Raw genomic sequence first — 24,368 nt, forward strand, 5'->3', positions numbered from 1 at the left:
AGGGGAGTCTGAGCTTCTATAATTTCATAGACACCTGAATAGTAACAAATATAATATGACATTTACCATGAATTACAGTAGTGAGAGTATAGTATTTTTGGATCTTGTATTATATGTCGAACAAGGTAAACTGTGTAGTACACTATATAGAAAAAGTACATCCTGCAAAGCAGTATTACACTCTGATAGTGCTCATCCAAGGTCACAGGTTAATGCAATTCCTTTTGGAGAATTATTCAGAGCACGCAGTAATTGTAGTGAAAATTCTGATTTTATTCCATGTGTTAAGGATGTAGAAAATAGATTTATCTCAAGAGGCTATGGAAGGAAAGCCAGAAATAGAGCATTGAAACTAACAAGAGGTGAAACATTAAACTCAAATAAAAAATCTGGGATAAATTGTAAAAATCCAGTAAGAATTATAACAGGATATCATACATGGTCTACTAAGATCTACCAGATTTTAAAGAAACATTGGTTCATGCTCACAGCGGACCCTGATCTGCAACCACACATAGAGAGTCATCCTACCATTACCTATCGTAGAGGTCGGACGATAAAGAATATGATTAGCCCCTCTTATCCGAGGCCACAAACACACAACTCTAACTGGTTAGTCACATTTAATAAAGGATCTTTTAAGTGTTGGAATTGTAGCTTATGCAGATTGAACATGCATGGGATACGCTCTTTCAGCTATAATGGCTCAAGAACATTCCAAATACTATCCCATATAGACTGTAAAACTACTTTTGTAGTATATGCCGTTATTTGCAGGTGTGAGAAAGTTTGCATTGGCAGTACAATCAGGAAACTTAAAGAGCGCATTGCTGAACACTTCAGGGCTCTGAAGAACAGAGACATGCATTACCCAATAGCGTTATATGCACTTGAGTGCCCTGCTCAAGGTGAACATCTAACATTTACTTTTCATGGTATTGAGAACGTCTTACCAGATGCCTTTGTAGGCAACCATGAACTAAGACTGAGACAGAGAGAGCGCGTTGGATAATGCAGCTTCACGGAGTTGATATGGGTCTCAATATTGATCATGAAATGCACATTTTCCCTTGCTATACTATCACTGTGATGATTGACGTTTTGGTAAAATAATGCTACATTAGAAATGATACCCTTTATGATTTTTCTTTGTGTTCATCTGCTTACAAATGTTTTTAATGGAAGGAATCTGCTTAAAATTGGGATCTTGTTTTAATGTACTTGACAACTGATCTATGACATATTGCTTTTGTTTTTGACAGTTACTCACATTTAGTTACTTGAATCGCAAATTGCATGTATAAATTTGGTATGCGACATGAACAATATGTCTTTGAATGTATAAAATTATAGGCTATTGTTTATGAGAAAAGAAGGAATCCCTATGTGACACAACCATGTTGGTGTTATTGATATGCAAATGTGGATTTCTCACAAAGCCCATGGTTGGACAATTTTTGGAGTTGCCTTTTTAATGTATCCATAAACTTTAGATTCATGTGAACTTTGTGACATATATAGGTACGCACACACTCTAGGATAATAGCAATATGAATTTATTGAATTACATTGTCACATTGGTGGATATTATTTCCATATTATTTTCGCTTTATAGACATTTCTATTTTGGTTTTTACAGTTTTTCTTCGTTATTTGTGGTTATGCATTGAGCTGGTATTCTTACATAAGTAATATGTCACTGTTGTAGGAGGTTCAATGCCCTAGATAGGGCTTCCCGGCGACTATAGTTACATAACTTGTCAGTCTTCGATCTCAAGAGTCGGTGAGTTTTTACCTGATCTAAAATGGCGACGCAATTAGACGATGTTCTAGTAAATCCATTGGTAGATTATTACATCAATTAAGAAAGGCAAGCAGGATCGAATAATTTCGGGCACAATGAAATCTTCTATGTTATGATGAGGCTCAGACTGAATATTAGATAAAATATCGAGCACTCGAATCATGGATCATAGGGGTAGATGTATCAAGAAATCATTTTGCACTTCTCTAATAGCGATTGTTAAGGAATCGCTATTTGAGAAGTGCAAAATGGTATGTATGTAGAAATTCGCTATATTTTAGCGATTCCTTAATATTCCTTAATTGCGATTAGCAAATTGCTAATCGCAATTAAGGAATAATTTTCCCATTCATTTCTATGGGCCAGGAGGCCCATAGGAATGATTGTGCAGTAATTCTCAAATTGCGAATTCGCAATTTGCTAATCGCAATTTGAGAATTATTTCAAGGGTGCAGGGGTGTCTCATGGACACCCTGCTGCACCCCTGAAACTTACATGTGTGTGCATATGGCACACATACATGCCCTATGGGCATGTATGTGTGCCACATGCCACCTTCAAAATAGTGATATTTTGTTGTTTTAAAGGATTTCGCAAATTAACACGAACCTCAAGTTTGTGTTAATTTGCGAGTCCTTAACCTCAATTCGCAAAAAAAAAAAGCTTCATACATGGCATTTAAGGAATCGCACATTTGCGATTCCTTAAATGCTTATGCAAAATAAGGAATCGCAATTTTTTGCGATTCCTTATTTTGCTAATTACACATACATCTCAAAAGATGCAAAATTTCAGTTTACGATTCGTTAAGGCCGAAATTCGCAGAATTTCGGCCTTAACGAATCGCAAACTGCTTGATACATCTAGGCCTTAGTCCTTTTTTACTGTTAGTAGGTAAGCTAGTATTTATACCTTAACCAATATGGCGGTGGCGCTAGACTCCAATCTACTGAGAATGCCGGTATGAGAAGCATGGAAAATATTGGTAAGTGTATATGTTTGGCAACTGATGTGATTTTACGTGTTTGGGAAATGATTCACGGTTCAATAAGGGTAAACATACACCATTATTCGAGCCTATTGATATATCATGAAAATTTACCTTCTTTTATGATAAATGACTTTACGGTACCAGGTTTTTAATAATTTCTCCATGCGCACTATTAGAAGTGTTGGTGCTGCTCATTGAATGCTATAACCATTTGCAAATACATTTTTTTATATAGACGTCTTGTTCAATAACAAGGAGCTATATGCTACGAATCATCAGGTAAAAACGAACATAATAGATGGTGACATTGCTGAGGCTTTTGTGTTGGTTTTGAGGGCTTGACCTTTGGTTTATATGTTTCATTTCCGTTATTTGGGCTCACGGAGGCCCTGGATTGATAATTAATTATGAAGATGGTACGGGTATAGATGACGGATTGTATGTACCATCAAGCAATATTTTATTGAGAAATAGACTGAGACTAAGCTTATATTGTAGGCACGTTGACACTAAATTAATATTTGGAACGGATTGTTGGGAGAAGATACAAGATCCTTGTTCGTTCTTCAGAAGAATATTCGAGTAAGTTTATTTATATAAGTTCCATAGAGATAAGTTGGTTGGAGATTGTTAATTATGATTGCTAAAATTGTATTATAACTTGATTTAAAAGAATGGATACTCAACATTTTTAACTTCTTATGGATATGGAACTCATGATGAATTGGTGAGTTCTGTTATTTACTTACTGGTGGTCAGCTTGGCTGGTTTAGGGATAGTTTGGTTCTTTTGAATGCTCTATAATATGGTCCTTTTTCTAAAGTAATCTTTGTTTTTCAATCTACTTCTCCTTTTTCTTTTTTTCTTTTTTCTTGTTTTGGTTGATTCTGATGGGTGTCTCCAAACTTTACAACCACTTTTTGGGTGTGATGTCTCGTTCTATTTTGGTTTGTGTTTTACTTTTTAGAATGATATTACTATATGGGATAGAAATGTCCTTGTAAGCACTTTGTCTGATCTTTAGTCCTTTACTAGAATGTTCTGTGACATTGTTGCATCTCACATTACAGTCGCATTCGTTCTCTGAAACAGTAATTAGATTCTTTCATGAATTCCAGCCCTGAGGAAGTCCGTGGTTGATTGAACACAGGACAAAACACGTGTTGGCTAGTGGCAACTAATTCTGTTTTTCTGAAGAAGAACATAATCGTTGAAATAAAGGAGAAAGTTGTGAAGATTGTCTTGTCTCTATAACATTTTTACTTGGAATTTGAGCTCAGGATATACCTTATGTTCTACGTAATGGTTTGGATTTTCCACACCTTCTGGTGAAAGTTGAATGGCCATCACTTTATCCTTTGAGCTCTAAATAATTGAACTAAAATTATAAATCTCACAACAATGCGCAATTGTTAACCCAGCCATTTGTCTATTTGTATTTTCTTGCAGTCTGGTACTGTCACACTGACTGCACCCACTTGCCGGTACCTAAACCTTCCCTTTTCTTCATATCATACACCCCTATGGTAGGCCCAATGGCAGGGTGCACTGTAAGTATAACGTAGGACAAGCCCTGGTATGTGTGGCATGTCCTAATAGTGAATTACAGTCATTTTTGTTGTTCACTATTGCAAGGCTACCTGTTCTCCATAGGCCAGAATAGGCAGTTACATTATTACATCTTATAATCCTAACTGACTCAGGGAGCACGGTAGAAATTATAGTTTAGTGTGCCTAAACTCAGAATGATAAAATACATCTTTTATTAAAGTTGGTTTTAACATTCTGTGTTTGAAAATACCACTTTTAGAAAGTAGGTATTTTCTTGTCTAACTTTCCAAGCCTGCCTCTGCTAGCTTGTGTATTCCTTGTCTGGAGTTTGAAAGATAGGGCTGGGGGATTCCAGGAGACAGAATGAGTCCGCCCAGTGGTGAATAGAGAGATCTGCATCTAGATGGGAGGGAGGAGTTGCACCTGGGACCTAAATAGGACATTGCCTGCCCACCACAGGGCTGGCTCCAACCCCTCTGGTGTGTCTCTTGTCTCTGCCCTGCACAGTGAAAGAAGAGAAGGAATCATGTCAACAAAGTGCTCCGGGGCTGTGCTTTCCCTCCACATTGCTGGCTCCACCTCCTGTGGGGCGTCTGATGTTTCTGCTCTGCACTGTGAAAGGAAAGAAGGAGTCATTAAAACAGAGTGATCTAGAACTGGTTTGGACTGGGAAAAGGCCCCTCTCCCCTCAGAGAACAAAGGATTTTGGGGTATAAATATTGGGACCCTGATCCCAAGAAATTAGATCACTTTTGGACTACAAGAAGAAACCATCAATGAGGAGGGGAACCTGATGAAACCGAGGAGAGACTATCCCTAAGCTGAAGTGCTGCTTGGGGGATGGACCTGCAGTGGTTGCCTGACTGCCAAAGAAAGGAACTTTGTGTGCTTTGCTTTCAACTTGTGAAGAATCTACAAGGGCTTGGAAAAGAGCTTGCCTCCTGCTGAAGTCTCAGGGACAACAGACTTCACCCCCCAGCTCCCAAGAGTCATTTGGAAGTGCTTGCTGCTGTTTTGGGCCTTCTAAGGGACTGCGTGCCGCAAGGAGCTGGAAGGCCGACTCAACGAGGAAGAAGCGGGTCGCCGTCACTGCTGCTGCCGTCGCATTTCTGAACAAGGGTGTTGCCGCTGTAGCGGTCGTATTGCAACGCATCGAGAAAAGTGTCTCGCAACGAGGAAGAAGAGTGTGGCTGTCGCTGTGGCGGCCGTCGCATCTCTAAACAAGGGTGTCGCCGCTGTTGCTTTGCATCGCATCGAGGAATGCGCCTCACATCCCCGGAGAAGCGCACCGCCATCGGAGGTGCTGCCTTTGCATTTCTGAACAAGGATGTTGACGCTGTAGTTGTTGCATCGTGCGGCAGCTTTTCGCAAACGTCGGAGAAGAGTGTCGCAGCAGAAGCTATTGACGTCACATCACTGAACAAGGGCATCGTCCCTGAAGCTGAAGTATCAAATCGAGACTTCTCGCATCATGGGAGAAGCATGCCGCATCTGGAAGATCTTCACGTCTTTATTTCTGTGCACCGGAACTTTGCTGCATTTTCCATCCCTGCAACATTATTTGCTGTGGAAGAGCACTGAACTAAGCTAAAACTACCATCTTAAGGATAGAATTGTATATTTTTGTCGTTTATGGTCTTGTGGTAAATCTATATAAGCAATACTTATTTTTTACATAAACGTTGTGTGGTGTCCATCTGTGGTGTTGTCACTGGGTTACTGTATGTGGTCACAAATGCTTTACACACTGCCTCTGAGATAAGCCTGTCTTCTCGTGCCAAGCTACCAAGGGAGTAGGCAGGGGTTATTGTAGGAGTGTGCCCCCTTACCCTGACTAAAGGCAAGGGTCCCTATTTGTCACAAGTACCAACCTGTGCCAACTGGAGACCCCCAAATCTAACAAATACCCTCTAGGATAGGTTGTTGATTTCTTTTAGAGAAAAGAATACCAAGCAAGAGGTGCAACTCATATACTAACTAATCACCGAAAACTTACATATGATAACCCTGCAAACAAAGAATTAATTTTTTTGGCACTGTTACAGCTTTTTAAACCAAAACGAAAAGAGGAAGAAATAATTGGAACATTAAAATTGGAATAAACCAGTTTAGAAAAATAACCAATCTTTATCTAAACCAAACAAAACCAAAACAAAAAAAATACAACATACATAAGCAAAGATATCACTTTTTAATTTATTTTCATTTTATCGTTTTTACTGAAAATCATTTTATTGATAAGCACAACGCAAAACATATACATACCAATGACAGGAATTACACATAATTAAGAAATTAAACTGAGCTTCACAGTAACTATGCTAGCTGTCACATTTTACATCAGATGCTAGTGGGCTTACTGTTAAGGTCTTAGGGATGTAGCATCAAGCAACCTTTCATATTCTGACATCTAAGGTCGGAATAGCACTGTTGCATATGAAATTGAAACATCAAACACACAAGGACTACACAGGTTGCAGTATGTTCCAGAATTCTAGTCAGCATCACCCAATTGAGAGGGGGGAAGGGTCGGGTACTTGTGGCGCACAGCAGTAGCGGCTCCTGGAGGGAGTGCTGCGGGGTGGTGCGGCGGGGCTGGGGAGGGGCAGGGTGGAGTTAGTAAACTCCGGCATACAGCTGATCGGAGTTAGGTAAATAAATAAACAAATAAAACAAATCAAATTGTGTGCGCTGCAATGCCAAATGCGTTACAGCGCGTGCAATTTCATTCCTTTTAATATTTATTTCTTTACCTAACTCCAATCGGCTACATGCCAGAGTTTACTACCCCCCCACCCTGTTCCTCCCCACCACTCGCAGCTCTCTCTCCAGGAGCCGCTAGCGATGCGCAGCAATCTCCGTGGTGACATAGGGGGCTTATGTGTCATTTACAGTTGAAGATCTGGAGGGTCCTAAGTTTTGGGGGGCTAAAGCATGTAAATTCAATGTGCATGAGGTAATGTATCAATAGCCTCAAAATGAGCTGGAACTTTTTGTCCATAATGGCCAAGCTGTGAGATAGCCATTCCATTTCCAAGAGACGCCAAACACTTGTGAACCATTGCGCAACATAAAGGGGCAATGAATGCTTCCACATGCATGCTATAGTTGTCCTGACGCCAGGAGTAAATGGCGTATAAGGCCTCAGTCAGCATGGGTCATTGCGGTTATTTCAGAGGGGGGTGGAAAGATATCACTTTTTAAAGGTTTAAGCAAGTTTGTGCATAGAACCCTATGGATGAATCCATTTTAGCACAAAGTAACTTTGATGCTGCAAAATCAGAGACAAAAAACAGCGGCAAAGGGGGGCGTGGCTTGTAGCCGAGCATGGCGGCTGCCTGAAGAGAGAGCTCCGTGAGTGAGGCGGCTTCCTCTCTCAATCCATTCGCTTATCCGTGATATTCTATCCTCAGCAGGGAGATCCCCAGGCCTGAGACCGAGCGATACCGACAGTGGAAACTCTGGTCCAAATCCGATCCCGGGTTGTGCCTGTGCCGGAGACGTCCACCAGGGGCCTGGGTATTGGGCGCGAGCCCCGAGCTGCATTACCCAAAGTGACCAAGCGGAAGTGCCTACAGCTGGGTGCAGATCGCCGGAAGTTCCCCCAGCTGACCAGTGCAGTGCTCTTTGAGGTACGGCGAGTTGTGCAAATCATCAGTGACGGCCGCAGCCAACGGGAAAACGCGTGCGGCGCGGACGAGAGCTACGGGGTGAATAGTGAACAGTGACAACAGATCCGTGAAGTTGAGCCGGACTGCGGGCTCGGGGACCGCGCATGCGGAGGCGCTGCATGGTGGCAGACTACCTGCTCACGGGGAGGGGACGGCAGTTCTGGAACACCGGCCGCACTGCACATGAGACCATTGGGAGATCTTCACTGGCAGTGAGACTGTGGACACCAAGCAGCAGCCCACCAGACTCTACCCGGTTACGAATCCGCCTGGTGGCTGTGTTCTGTGTTGCCGCGGGGCCCCGGATAAACATTTCAGTGGGGACACTTGTGAATGCGAGCGGCCTGGATCGGCCCGCACAGCCCAGACAGCAGGAACGCGCTGCACGCTTGACCAACAGGGCAAAGAGGAAGACATTACCCACATGTACCTGCCAGCACACTTCCTAACTGGAGGCCCCACGTGTGACAGGAAGCACTTGACCAGCACACTCCTTAGAGCTTAGGGCAGTAAACAACGATCATCGGCTCTGAAGGGGTGCAAATAAGTGCTACAGTGCTACAGCGCCTACAGTGCTCGCAGGATTTGAGAGGGTTCCCCCCTCCTCCCACATCCCCATTTTTGAGTACTGTGGAACGTTCAACCAGCGGTGGGACGACATTGGTGCAAGGATGGCGGGTTGGGGCACCAAGGGCAACGCGACGCAGGCCCGCCTGGACAAATTGGCCTACGACAATAGCTACTCACCACATGCGGTATCGAGGCCGTCCACCGGTAAATCTACTGATGGCGAAAGAGGGAAGAAGGTGACGCTGGAAGACGTAATGAGAGCGCTGACGCAGGTCCAGGCCACAGTGGGCTCAATATCCACGGACATTACCCTGATACGGGCAGAATTCCACAAAATGTCTGAACGGATGCAAGCCATCGAGGTAGTCACGAAATCCTTGGTGGATGATGCGTCAGAGCTCCAGATAGCTATGGAAAAGGTGACGGCTGAGAAAAAATCCCAGACAGAAAAACTCGACGATCAGGAAGGGTGCTCAAGGAGGAACAACGTAAGAATTCTTGGGGTTCCGGAGTCTGAAGACACCAGGGCTACGGACCTCTACGTGGAAGACCTTATCAAAACGAGGCTCCAACCCAAGGGCCTTTCAGCATTCTTTTTGGCCAAGAGGGCCCACAGAGTTCCAGGAGGAAGAGCAAAACCGGGTGTCTCCTCCTATCAAGATCCAGAACTCCTCCCTTGCCTTCTTACGGGATTACACAGCCAAGGTCGTCCGTCGCCGCAGAACATTTCTGGACGTTAAGAAGGAACTGAGGGCGAGGGAAATACCGTACTCGATGCTATTTCCAGCTAGACTGCGAGTGGTAGCGGACAACAGAACTTGGTTCTTTGACACAACGGACATGGCTCAGGAATGGCTGGAAGGCTGGAGAACAGTCGATCAACCGCGCCGCTCAAACAGGAAACATCAGACTCAACGCACGGGAGATCACTCCGGGTCACAAACCTCAGAACCTGAGGAGACGAGACGTTCACCGGAACGGGAGGAACAAGACAACGGCAATGGAACAAGATGTTAATCACCCGGTATCCATTCAAGTTTCAAGGGCAAGAGTGACTGCTTGAGGACTGCTACTGGACATTAGGCTTAGGGACTCCTATGAGGGAATGAGGGACCACCGACTCCGGGGGGTCTTTCACCCCAACAAGGAAGTATTCTGTGTGAGGGTTGGGTAAAGCACTCTGCTAAGTTGGGGTGGCGGGCGGTTTCATGTCTGTGTAGCAGGGAGGCAGGGAGGGGGGAGTTTCTGGGTGGATCAGTTCTTGTTTTGTGGACCCCATATATAGGGGACCTGTTGGTTGAAATGTTGACTCAATGTATGAAAGTACGACACAACGACAACGACACACCAGTGGAGTGGTTAGGGACTGACCTAGGCACATTACTACAGCAGCTGTGCTTCAGAACCCACGGCATCAGGCAATGGCACACGACTCACGAGATGACAACGTAATGGGGGGACCACGGGAAACACGAGTAGCTCCACTACAGATAATGACATGGAATGTGAGGGGCCTGGGGGATAAAATAAAGAGAGAGCTGGTTATGCAGAGCGTGAAGCTGTTGGGCCCAGCACTAGTTCTCCTGCAAGAAACACACCTTACGGGCAAGGCTTGCCAGGCATGGTTAGACGGGGCTATCATATGGCGGTGCACTCCGAATTTACGTCCGGGTTCCGAGGGACGGGTATACTAGTACGAAACTCAGCCCCCTTCATAATCAAACACACAAAAACAAATGACCAAGGCCGCTTTGCGGCCATCCAGGGACAGTGGGAGGGCAGACCATTGACCATAATCTCAGTAAACATCCCACCGGCATTACACGCTGCGGCTTTCCCTGCACTGGGGAAGTTCCTTTTGGAACTTCCAGAAGGCGACGTCATCCTCGGGGTGATTTCAAAGTGGTAGTAAATGAGGCACAAGATAGGTATCCTGTACGGTCACATACACCTGGGCCCTCGAGGTTCAGTGCTTTTTTGGAAGCACAAGGGCTGACAGACATATGGCGACACCTGCACCCATCCGCCCAACAATACACCTACTACTCAGCATCACACAGTAGTCTGTCTCGAATAGACCACTTCCTGACCTTGGGCGACGGTCACCTGACTATAGAGGAGGTTCATATTCGCCCCAGGGGCATATCTGATCACTCTCCTATGACGTTCACATTGTCATGCCAGGAGAAGACTCGCAAGAGAATATACCCGATCAATCCAGGCTATCTCAAAATCCCGGCGGTTCGGAAAGAGTTGAAAACGACGACCAAGTACTACTTCGCAGAGAACACGGACTCCGTGCAATCCCTCTCAGTTCTTAGGGAGGCATATAAAACGGTCCTACGGGGACAAGCCATAGCGCCAGTAGCGGGATACAAACGCGCGCAGCGGCCGGAATTAGCGGACCTAGAATGAGCTTTACAAGCGGCCCACACGGCCCACATGGCAGACCCCTCGGTGGGCACGCTCCACGCAATGCAGTTGTGCCAACAGCAGCACGATGACCACCTGAAGCGCTGGACCCTAGAAGACATAGCAACAATCAAACATAGAATATACGACGTGGGGGACAAGGCAGGTAAAATGCTAGTTTGGTTAGACAAGAAAAGGAGTGGGGGAAGACTATATTGCAATTAAGCGCAGCTGATGGAGCGATACTCACACGCCCTGCAGACATTGTCAGCGAGCTGGCTGACCACTTACAAAACGTATATACCCCGATCGATGTTGTGACGGCAGAGGCAGCACTCGCTTCTCTGAAAGAGGTTCCGATGCGAACTCTCTCGCCGGAGGCAATGGCAGTATTTGATGCAGACCTAACAGTTGATGAACTCCAACTGGCCATCAACGGAATACGCTCCGGTAAGGCATTGGGACCCAATGGGATCCCAATTGAGTGGTATAAATCAATGTCGGAAGTGCTGAGTGTGCCGCTACTGGCCATGTTTGTGGACAGTTTGCGCAACGCGGAGCTCCCCTTGGATCAACGCACAGCAGCAATAGTGGCGATCCCGAAACCGGGTAAAACACCCACAGAAGCCTCTTCATACTGCCCAAATTTCCTCCTAAACGCAGAGGCTAAGATCCTGGCTAATCTTTTGGCCATGAGGTTACTGCCCCACCTTTCCCACCTGATCCACCCGGATCAGTCGGGTTTTATGCCACATAGGAGCTCTGCGCTAAACCTTCACCGGATACATGGCGAGCTAGCACTTGCGCCGCAATTGCGAACACCAGCGGCAATACTGTCCCTAGATGCGAGAATGGCATTTGACATGGTCGAATGGCAATATTTATTCACAGTCCTCGCCCACATGGGGTTCGGCCCCAAATATATATCGTGGGTGCAACTTCTCTATGCGAATCCGATAGCGCATATAGCGGCGAATGGCCACATCTCACGAACGATACCACTAGCTAGAGGAATGCGACAGGGTTGTCCGCTGTCACCCCTCCTCTTTGCTCTGGTGTTGGAGCCATTGGCGACCATGATCAGAACTGCTCCATCGCTGAAGGGGATGCACTGGGAGACAGGCTGGGAAGACAGAGTCTTCCTCTATGCTGACGACATGCTGGTGTTCTTGATGGAGCCCGAAAGCGGTATACCAGAACTCCTGGAGCTGTGCGATAACCATGGCAAGGTGTCAGGCTACATGATTAATAGGACGAAATCAGTCATCTATGTGTTGCATGGCCCAGACCCGGTCCTCCCCCCGACTGCCCGTTGGTTATAGCAGATGCCTCCTTCAAACGCCATCATCTTGAATAATGCAGCCCTCCCCAGCAGTGTCAGGGGCAGGGCCTTCCAATGATGCACGTCGCGTCTCATTCGTTCCAGCGGTGGTTTTAAATTACGTTCATAGAAATCCCTAGCGGTCCGCGTGATTTGAATCCCTATTCTTAATTCCAATTGATGACCATGATAAGTCACTTATGAGTCGTAGCGTCAACCTGACAGCAGTGGAGCTGTCAGGTTGACGCTACGACTCATAAGTGACTTATCATGGTCATCAATTGTAATTAAGAATAATTGAATCCACCTCCACGAAGCATGGCTTTGATTTGATTAAGTCTTTCCTTTCTTATTCTCAACTGTTGCCCTGGACATAATTTCATACTCTTCAAGATTCTACACCAGTAATCCGTACTTTAAAGATTGTGTTCTCAAGACATATCTCTTTCAGGACCGATACTACTGATGTATCCATATAACTTGGCTTCATCTACTGTTGACAACAAGATTCGTGGTATTTGACACCAGTGCTTTACTTCCGTCTTCTTGGCCTTGAAAAAGTCTCCAAAGAGACGAAACACGTGTCGGCAGGACAAGCTGGAAACAATTTTTAAATGATTATGAAATAAAAAGATTTGAAGTCTAACACCTGGCTCTGGATCCGTGTTTTGGAAGTCTTTCTCCTACTAATGAACTATTTTCGATAAACTGATGATTATTACTTGAATGATTACATATTTTGTGAGGGTGCTTGATCTATGCCTGTTCTTTCTTTGATACTTAATATTAGCAAAAACTCCCTTTTTTGCTAAATTTAACACTCCAGGTGGTGGGTGCTTGACAGGTTAACAGTGCACCTCACATTAGGAACTGTATAGAAGTGACAATACACGTATACGTGTTTAGAGAACTGTATTGCCTATATGTGCTGACGCTTTCTCATTTTTGAGAAACACTACCACCACAATTCTGTAGAGGCAAAGGATGGTTAAGCAAGAAAATGTCCACTTTCTAAAAAAGTAATTTTCAAATACACAATTTAAAAAACACCTTCACAGAAATATGTATCTTTAAAGCCTGAGTTCAGGGAGCCCAAGCACCAAATCTCTAGCTCTTCTCAATTGAAAGTTTCACTTGTAAAATGTAACTTAGGGGTGCCTGACATGTAAAAAAAGGGAAGATTCGGACCGGGCAAGTGGATACACGTAGGAACATTACAAAATAAATGATGGACAGAGTGTTGAAACATTTCCAATACTCACACCTAGTCACAGATCTGGTTTTAATCCATGGTTATTTTGCTCACCACGTTACAACAGTTTGGACCCAGCCATATGCAAATCAGTCTTGACCCTACTCCCCGTGGGAACAGTCAAACCCGAACTTCAAAACCAAGTTTTCCCTGGACTAGAAACAAGCATCCCAGGACTGGTTTCGGTTCATCACCCCTCATCATTTACTCTAATTCATATTTTGTATTGTATTGCATTGGTTTTAATTTACTTACTTACTTTCCCTCATCAGCCAGGCTAGTTTGAATCCAGCAGTGCCGAGAGCAAGGGACCCACATCTGGGCATACCCTTAGCCACTTAGGGTGCACATAGCAGCATCACAAAATAAAATGATAGCCGGAGTGTTAAAACTTTTCAAACACTCATCCCCAGTCCCAGATCTGGGTTTAATCCATTGTTATTTTGCTTGCCACGTTTTTGGACCCAGCCATAAGCAAATCAGTCTTGACCCTGCTCCCCAAGGGAGCAGTCCAATCTGCACTGCCAAGCCAGGTCTTCCCTAGACTGGAAACAAGCATCCAGTGACTGGTTTAGGGTATCACCCATCATCATCCAGGCTACCTTGAATCCAGTAGTGCAGCGAGCAAGGGACCTACATCTGGGCAAACCCTCAGTCACTTAGGGTGCACATTATAAAATAAAATGATGGACGGATTGTTGAAAAATTTCAAACACTCACCCCCAGTCACAGATCTGGATTTAACCCAATCTTTTTGCTCGCCCCATGACCCCAGTTTGGACCCAGCCATCTGTAAATCAGTCTTGACTCTGCTCCCCATGGGAACAATCCAGCCTGAACTGTCAAGCCAGGCCTCCCCTGGACTGGTGGCGAGCAAAATAACAATGGATTAAACCCAGATCTGTGACTGAGAGTGAGTGTTTGAAAAGTGTCAACACTCTGTCCATCATTTTATTTGGTGATGCTAGTGCTCCCTAAGTGGCTAAGGGTATGCCCTGACGTGGGTCCATATGACTGGGTCCAAACTGGGATTACTTGGCGAGCAAAATAATGAGGGATTAAACTTAGATCTGTCACTGGGGATGAGTTTTTGAAAAGTTTCAACACTCTGCTCATCATTTTATTTTGTGATGTTGCTTAGTGGGTGCACTTGCCAGGTCACATGGCAGTTTAAAACTACACTTGTAGACAACGCTGTGGCAGGCCTGAAGCATGTTTGCAGGGGGCATAATCAGTGCTGCAGGCCTACTAGTGCAAAAATAACAGTTGATGGACAGAATGCAGAACAATGTCATACATTCACCCCAGTACAGAGATCTGGGCCTAAATCCATCGTTTTCTTGCACTCCACACCACCCCAGATCGAACATGGCCATATGCAAATCAGCCTTGACCCTGTGCCTCATGGGAACAGTCCAGCCCGAACTACCAAGCCATGTCTTTCCTGGACCGGAATCAAGCATCCTAGGACCGGTTTCTGACTATCAGCCATCTTCAGCCAGGATAGTTTGACTCCAGTGGTGTGGAGAGCATGGGACTCACGTCTGAGCATACCCATCCCACTCTGGGGACAAATGCAAAAATAACAGTTGATGGACAGATTGCAGAACAATGTCATACATTCACCCCAGTACAGATATCTGGGCCTAAATCCATCGTTTTTTGCACTCCACACCACCCCAGATCAGACATGGCCATATGCAAATCAGCCTTGACCCTGTGCCTCATGGGAACAGTCCAGCCCGAACTGCCAAGCCATGTCTTTACTCGACCGGAATCAAGCATCCTAGGACCGGTTTTTGGCTATCAGCCGTCTTCAGCCAGGATGGCTTGACTCCAGTGGTGTGGAGAGCATGGGACTCACGTCGGAGCATACCCATCCCACTCGGGGGGACAAATGCAAAAATAACAGTTGATGGACAGAATGCAGAACAATGTCATACATTCACCCCAGTACAGAGATCTGGGCCTAAATCTATCGGTTTTTTGCACTCCACACCACCCCAGATCAGACATGGCCATATGCAAATCAGCCTTGACTCTGTGCCTCATGGGAACAGTCCAGCCCGAATTGCCAAGCCATGTCTTTCCTGGACCAGAATCAAGCATCCTAGGACCGGTTTCTGGCTATCAGCCGTCTTCAGCCAGGATAGCTTGACTCCAGTGGTGTGGAGAGCATGGGACTCACGTCTGAGCATACCCATCCCACTCGGGGTGACAAATGCAAAAATAACAGTTGATGGACAGAATGCAGAACAATGTCATACATTCACCCCAGTACAGAAATCTGGGCCTAAATCCATCGTTTTTTTGCACTCCACACCACCGAAGATCAGACATGGCCATATGCAAATCAGCCTTGACCCTGTGCCTCATGGGAACAGTCCAGCCCAAACTGCCAAGCCATGACTTTCCTGGACCGGTGTCAAGCATCCTAGGACCTGTTTATGGCTATCAGCCGTCTTCAGACAGGATAGCTTGACTCCAGTGTTGGAAAAGTTTCACCACTCTGCTCATCATTTTATTTTGTGATGCTGTTAAGTGGGTGCACTTGCCAGGTCACATGGCAGTTTAAAACTACACTTGTAGACCACGCTGTGGCAGGCCTGAATTATGTTTGCAGGGGGCATAATCAGTGCTGCAGGCCTACTAATAGCATTTTATTCACAGGCCCTGGGCTGACACAGTGCACTTTACTAGGAATTTACTAGTAAATCAAATATGCCAGTCATAGATAACTAATAACAATCATATTTTACACAGGGAGCACTTGCACTTTAGCACTGATCAGCAGTGGGAAACTGCCCAGAGCTCAAACACCAGCAAAAATGAAGTCCAGCATACAGTCAAAAAAGACAGGGGAAACCACACCAAGGATGCCAGGCCTAACGCTTCCTATTTCTGATTGTAAATCACTATCATTAAAAAAATATATATTTCAAGATATGCACTCTAACTTTTGTTCAAACTGTGAATGTAAAGTTGGCTCAACACGTTTTGTAACTATGGTGAATAAGTATGTATAGCTAATGACTTAAAGAAGTGGTACAGAAAGTACAAAAAGTAATACCGTAATGATAGATTTGACTGCTACTCAAATTTTCTATATCTGGACGCGCTTCCATTTGTTATGAAATTATTTTCCATCATGAAATAAACACTATTTCTGATCATTACACCATATATTTAAAAGACAATACAGTATAGACTGAATGTGATCACATAAAGTTAACCTTTAACACAGATTGCCCAGAATGTATTAAACTGTTACCTTCTCATACAAACTCTTACATTTTAATATTGTTCATAAACTCAACATTTGTGAAATATGGAGTAGATATGCTACATACTACCTAGAGAAGGCACATCATTACTTGGCCTAGCATAGTTGATGACTTCTGGAGAAATCTACTGGTTTAGGTAAGAATTGTAGTTAGTTATTAGAAATTGCTTTACAAATTAAAGTCGAACTCACAGTTGAACAAGCACAGTATTACAGCACATTTTTTTCACAATACATTTAATTTCAGTTTTTTTATCGGCGTTTGATGATGAAGAAAATATAATACTAACGTGTACCATGTGGGTGATAAATGATAGCATACATTAGTAACTTCCTTTTACTACCATCTGAACAACAATAAAGCATTTTTTTATTTCATGTAGACTAATTAATGTATATTAAATGTTTTGCAATGTTGTGTTTGACATAAAAAAAAACTAGTGAAATTTAGAAAGTAACAATAGCATTAAGTAAAGTAAGTAGCTACTTCATGACACCGTTCACCTACCTTCTCTTTTACTCTTCCTTTATATATGTGAATGCCAGTACTTGTGAGTTAAAAGTTAGAGTTAATAGCCAACTCTTTATTACCATGTTTTGAGAATAGTTCTAACAAAAACTTCTTTTTCTCCTTTTTGCTTTGTATTTGTTTTTCTTCTTCTTCAGAAAGTAAATGTCAATAGGACCAGAGGAACAAAATACACCCAACAGGGCACCGCTGCAGGTTTTGGGGAGGACAGCGGTTTGCAATCATAAGCTCACAATGTATATTCAAGTCACTTTCCCCTGCAGCAATAACTATTTGACTGTACCGACAGTCAGTCGTATTCTCCACATGGGCTCTATATTTTTGCGTGACTACTGAAGCCTGTTGACCGCTTGCAAGCCAGCTGGTGGAAGGGACGGTGAGGCAGAAGTACGAGATTGTGGTTGTATTTGGGTGACCACACCAGAGCTGCAAGGTACAGCAGCTGGTAGAACATCCCCAGGTCCTACAGAGGATCCCTTATGCAGTTGGGCCAAATCCATGGGAGGAATGCATGGCTTGCAGGTGCTTCCTCATTCCTGTTGTCTCTAAGGAGTACTACTGTCCTCCATGAGATAACATTTTGGCACAAACAAGTCACCTGTTTGTTCTCCCCTGGTGAAATACTGAAGATTTGCCAATCCACGACTCCTTCAATTGGTTCTGCTGCTCTAACTCCTGCTCCTCAATGGCAATGGTCTCCTCTTCCTCTTGCAAAGTATCATGAGCAGCAGCCGTCGGTTGACCTCCTCCAGCCATGTCTGAAAAATGTCCATCAGCAAAGCAGAAGCAGCATCAGGCCTGTTTAGCTTCGAATCAGGTCATAAGCAGAACACAAATGAGGCAAAATACAAACCACCTGTCTATTGGCTCGAAAAACAATATTCGAGCCTATCAGAATCATTGTTAGTTACTATTGAGGAGTACAGCGTCATTTCCCAGATAGTACAGTGGTAGAAAAAAAGGAATGATCCTGCATATTGTTACTGACCAACCTACACTCTGTTTACAAGTACTTTTCAGGTAAAAACAGTAACATTACTTTATTCATAAATTATTTTTAAAAAGAAAACACAGAATGAATTGGGCTACAAAACAGTAGACCAATTCTACCAAAAACCTTTTCACATAAATTAAAAATTTTAACATAACATTAAATGCAATATTTTACATAGGGACACAATTTTACAAACTTGTAACTTAAAAAAAAACAAATCCACAAAAAAACAGAGGTTGCAACTTAGTTATAGTTAGGGGTTATTACATTACAAGTACAAATTTAAACTACACAAACATTAGAAATGCAATCGTTATACTTAGTGTTTAATTCTTTCATTTAAACATTATTTGTCCTTAATCTAACATCAAATATCGATATCATGATACAGTCAAACAACTATAACTCGCTAATTGCATATGTATTGTTTGCACCATCAAACAACAACTTCTTAATTCATATATTTTTTAAGCATTGATATACACATTGTGATATGCAGCTGCAAATTTGTTATTTTACAATTACTATAAATATGGTGAGTTATAGTTAAATTATATCATTGATGTTGATTTAGGAGAAAGATTCTGCATAGTTGATACTAACTTTTGCAAGCCGCCTTGGTATTGGACAGAATCATGTCAGCATGATAATTTGTACATAACATAGAAGACTATGTGCCCCAGGTACTAACCTATGTACAAGTGCTTGTTTTGCTTCAAAAGATGGGTCTCCTGTAAAGTTGTCACCCCGGTTTGAAGGGTGCAGGTAGTATGATCTTCAGCACCTTCAGATCTTGGTTATTTTGAGCAACTTCAGTCTTTTTTGACAACTGTTGCATAGAGTGTACGCTGTTAACTATAACAAGCACATTTCTGTGTTTTTTATAGCTCAAAAAGTAAAGGTTGTCATTGAGAAATTCACCTAACTATAACGTTACATAAACCTTTGTTTTTTCAGTGAATAGAAAGATAGATAGATCGATAGATAGATAACATGTCAATGTAAATCCAGTACTTGTATAGCGCCCAAATCACCCCTGAAGTGGTATCTAGGCGCTGGGGACCGTTGGAAGATTAAGCGCGCTATTGCCCAGAGTCGCATGGTGCTGGGCAGACCCCTGCCGCCCGAGCTGGGGATCGAACCATGATCCCCAGCGTCCAGCGTCAGTCGCCCTGGCCCCGGCGCCACACCTCTCCCATTAGATAGATAGATAGATAGATAGATAGAAAGATAGATAGATAGATAGAAAGATAGATAGATAGATAGATAGATAGATAGATAGATAGATAGATAGATAGATAGATAGATAGATAGATAGATAGATAGATAGATAGATAATGGCGGTAGCTCATGTGTAGTTATAGTTAAGCCAGCGTTTCCAGTGAAAAGGCATTATTGATTTTGATTTTTAACTTTGGTTGGGCACATGTCCAGTCCTTAGGCTGCATATGTGTGTGTATGTTCATTCACTGAAAAAAAGGTTAAAGTGATGTTAAAAAAATGACAAAACCCTCAAATTTACCATTCATAGATTAATAAACTAACTATGCCCTGTGCCCCATCATGCACTGTCAATGAACTGATATATGACATACATGAAATATTAAAATACATAAAGATGAGCTCACTGATGACATCTCAAATTACATCATTCTTATGACTGTTATTCACAAAACTTTATAAACCCCTATTTCATTTAAAAAAAGAAGGTTATTTGTAGAGGACCCACAGGCATGTACAGCATCGAGGTACTGTGTGTACACATGTAGGTGCATAGAAAGGCAATAGTATAAGCCCTGGGGGCAAAAGCGTTATGCATGTTGAAAGTTACATGATTTAATGTTTACAAAACCAGTAAAGTTTGGGGTGCATGTAGTGGTCCATCTTAACATAGCTAGAGGCTTTGCACACCTGATGTAGATTGCAGATGCATGTTTTAAAGATGGTTGTGCTTGTTTGCAAATAATCTGCAAGAAAAGCAAAACATTATGTTTAACATAGGTCCTTCATCAGTGGATGCCTGGGCACTTGCCCCTGTTAAATAGTTCTAATACAGTGCTATAGGCATATTCTATTTAACTAGAACTATCATATTTAATATCTGTGGTCTCAAAAGGGCACAAATTTACATATTTTTGAATATCTGAGACACTACTGCTTTTTCATCACTACCTTTATAATCAGGAATAATTCAAATAAGGCATTTGGAAAAATGTATTAGATATTAATTCTTTGGCAGCTTTTTTTTAAATGTAGAAGCCCTCTTGGAAAGTCTTAGGGGACTATTAGGATAGAGGATGGATGGCCGCTGCTGGGCTGGCGGTGGGAACCGCCAGGCTGGCGGCAGCCATCCGTCCGTGCTCGAAACCTTGTAAACCGCCGGTCACATTAGCCTGGCGGTGTTGACAGCAGTGGTGAGAAATTCCACATGCCACTTTTCCACCGGTAGCAGTCCGCATGCTTGCCTGGTGGGCGGAGATGGACCGCTAAAATGGGGTAGGTTCAGAGCCAGGCTTCACAGACATGATTATGATGCCAGCGGTAACCAGCCTTTACACTGCTGTGGAACCGCCAATGAAAGGCTGGCGGAGACAGTTTTCGGGGGCCCATTTCGGGCCCCCAATGTGTTGGGGGGTGTGGGTGCACTGGGGAGTACCCATGGTATCCTCCCTACATGTCCCTGCACCAGGTGGCAGGCACTGTGCAATGCCTACCACACAGTGCAGGCAGTACAGGTAAATGCAGGACATGCTCCTTTTGACATCGCTGCGGTGCTGCTGGCAGCAGCAACCGCCGCAATGTTAATGGCTGCGATCGTACCGCCGCGGTCAGATTTCGACTGCGGAGCATACTATTTGTACCAGCGGTTATGGCGGACGATCTTTTCCCACTACGGTGGCGGTTGGGGGGATTTTCCGGCCGCCATCCTAACAGACCCCTTGGTCTCTTCACTATGCTCATTTGTGCAGGTTTTACTAAATTGTTTGATGTTTGTGTATTGTGTCCCGAGACCAGCACTGTTTTGAACCACAGGTGGTTCCGATGGTGCGAGGTGCGAGGACAGTCCCCAATTCCCTCTAAGGTCAAACCGTACATATTTTATTTTTTTATTTTTATTTACCGAGTTTTATATAGTGCTAACTTGACCCGAATCGGTTAGAAGAGCGCTTTACACAGCACCAGTTGCGTTACATGAGGACTCATTCATTTTTTGTTAGGCACGGGGAGATTAAGTGATTTGCCCAGAATCACAGGATGTTCAGCGTCGTTGCTGAGACTCGAACCCAGTTCCCCAGATTCGAGAACGACCGCCCTAGCCGTAGGCCAACTCCTCTCCCCATAGTAGTGTCAGTAGTAAAACGACTTCAAATAAAGTCCCCAGAGGTAAAGGGGATTGGGAGTAACAGAGAGGACTAGGTACATTACACTTCTAGCTGTAGTATTCCTAATAAGCACCCCACTCTGAAAAATGTTCCAGGATCACTCTCCCACCATCTATTCCAGCTAGCCTTATTAAATACTGCACCAAGCTTAAGGTCTATCAGTCCCTGTAAATTAATTAATGTGGGAGCATTTTCATAACCTGAAACTTTAAAGTCTGGTACTTACCATCTTGCTTCTTCTAGAGGAAGGTTTACATTGAAGTGACCCGTCTAAGAGGAGTTACCAAGCCAAATAAACTTTATAATCAATATATTCATAGTCATTAAACACTTTTCCTTAAGTAATCTGGGATTGTTTGAATAGGCAAGCAAAAACACAGAAGCACAGAAATTTTCTGGTTGCTTAATCTTGCCTACCATTGTTAAGTTCAGGTGAAAGCTAATTCTGCATGCACAGAGCAGTAATATCTTATTGTTGAAATGATATAATTGCAAATTATATTACAACCCTACATGTTTTATGGGTGAGAACATTTGCTTATGAAGCAAAATGACCTCAAATTAGTTTGATTTGATCATGTGACATGAAACCTTACTAAACTCTTTGATTGCTTGGAATGTAGTTGTGAAACCTGATTGTGTAGGAGACAGATAAAACACCACATCATCAGCATACAGTCTAACCTCAGACAGTCTTCGGGTCCAATGGCATCTTATCACTACCTCCTCAAAGCAGTCAATGGCTCTATAAATAGGGTGAATGAAAGTGGTGAGTGTGGGGATCCTTTTCCCCGCTGATTAACAATATCCCAGATCTCAGGCAATTTACTTGCAAATTTGGCATGAAGCCCTTCTGCAAACTAGCAAAAAACATGATAACCTTTGCAGGAAAACAGAAATTCTCAAGGCAATCCACAAAAACTCACAGTTTACCAGGGTGAATACCTTTTTTGCATTGCTATAAACCTCCTTCACAAACAGAATTGTTATTGGCTATGAATACAATAAATCTGTACCATGGAAAGGAGAACTAATAGACTAGATGCAAACAAGCATTCAATCATAGCTCCGAGCAGTGTGCCAGAAGATGAAATAGTCTTAACCAGAAAATGCAGAAATATTCTCATAAAATCAATGAATTTGAGGAGGAAATGGTATTATTCGAAAACAACATGTTCTACAAGAAAGATTGAACTTGTTATTGACTTAAAGAAACTTCAGTATAAGGTAGAAGTCATGGAAAATATACTTGGGAGGGCACATCTGAGAGATATCTGGATTCCACATAAGTTTAAGCAGAAGCGTGTTATGGAAAAATTTCTTTGAAAGAGCTAGGTGAAACACTGCATCACATATGGAAATTAATGGAGTTTTCATGTGTAAGGGCACAGAGAGTTCTACTCACGAGATAAAGAAAGGGCGGGCCTCCTATAACAGTCTATGCTTATAAATAGGACTCCTAGATAAAGCAGAGAATCCATAACAAAATGATATAACCAAAAGTTAATAAAGCTGCCTCAAGGTTTTTTTTCCAGGGTTTTCCCTGACCTACCCTATGAGTCATCCTAGAAAGGATAATTCATTGTGCTAGATCAAGATACTGAGGCTCAAGTCCTATTATAATCATCACATCAATCGCTAAAAAAAAAAGTTGGATATGATAGTGTAGGAAAGTCATCCTTATTAACCTGATCACCCCCGTTTTTTGATTGATGCTTGTAGTTACTGACTCTGAATGTGCCCTGGGCTCTACTAACTAGGGCCAGGCACAGTGCTTTGCGCTTAAAAGGAATATGGAAATTGGTATAATTCTAATTGACCTACCTGTAAGTCTCTAGTATATGGTATGGGATGTAGGATTAGAAACCCAAGTGGACTTAATGCACTTAACTGCTGAGGTGTCTGGTATCATTTTAAAGCCAGGTCTGCCTTGCAGGCTGGTTTTAATATTAAACTCTGTCCAAATTCGATTTTGTAATTTAAAGTACTTCCAAAGTCTAAAACGACTTTTCTATTTTATATATAGGGTTTACCCTCGGTGCCCCAATGGTAGGGTGTCTTGTTATAAAAAGCAGGGACATTAAAAAAATGTTTCATATGCCGCGGTAGGATACAACAGCTAAAGTTGTTTCCTCAGTGTAGTGCCGCTTGCCCCATAAGCTAACATAAGAAGGCTTTAGTAAACTTAATAAAGTCTAACGTTTCATGGGAAGTAGATAGCAACATCATTCAAAATATCAAAATAATTGTTACAATAAACCCAACAACCTGACATGGTTGCTTTATCATAACTATTACAGAAAAGTATTTGCTGATTTTACTATCCTGAAGTTACCTAAAGCAGCCCTGTTGCTGCTTCTTCTGATTGGTCAGCCTTTCTCAGCCTGAGCCAGGCTGCTATCTGAGTAGGTGTGAAGAGGCCTGTGGCTTTAACAATACAGCCATTTGTGGGAGGAAATCTGCCTCTTGGAGAAGCCAGGGAGAGAAGGGGCTGAGGAGCTAAGCTGGATTACAAAGTAATCATGAGCGGAAAATCCGTTCCGCTCGCGGATTTCGCGGATTTTCGGTAAATCCGCAATCCGCGAACTCCCGCGAATTTACTGAAAA

This window comes from Lissotriton vulgaris, chromosome 11 (assembly GCF_964263255.1).
Source record: "Lissotriton vulgaris chromosome 11, aLisVul1.2, whole genome shotgun sequence".
NCBI lineage: Eukaryota > Metazoa > Chordata > Amphibia > Caudata > Salamandridae > Lissotriton > Lissotriton vulgaris.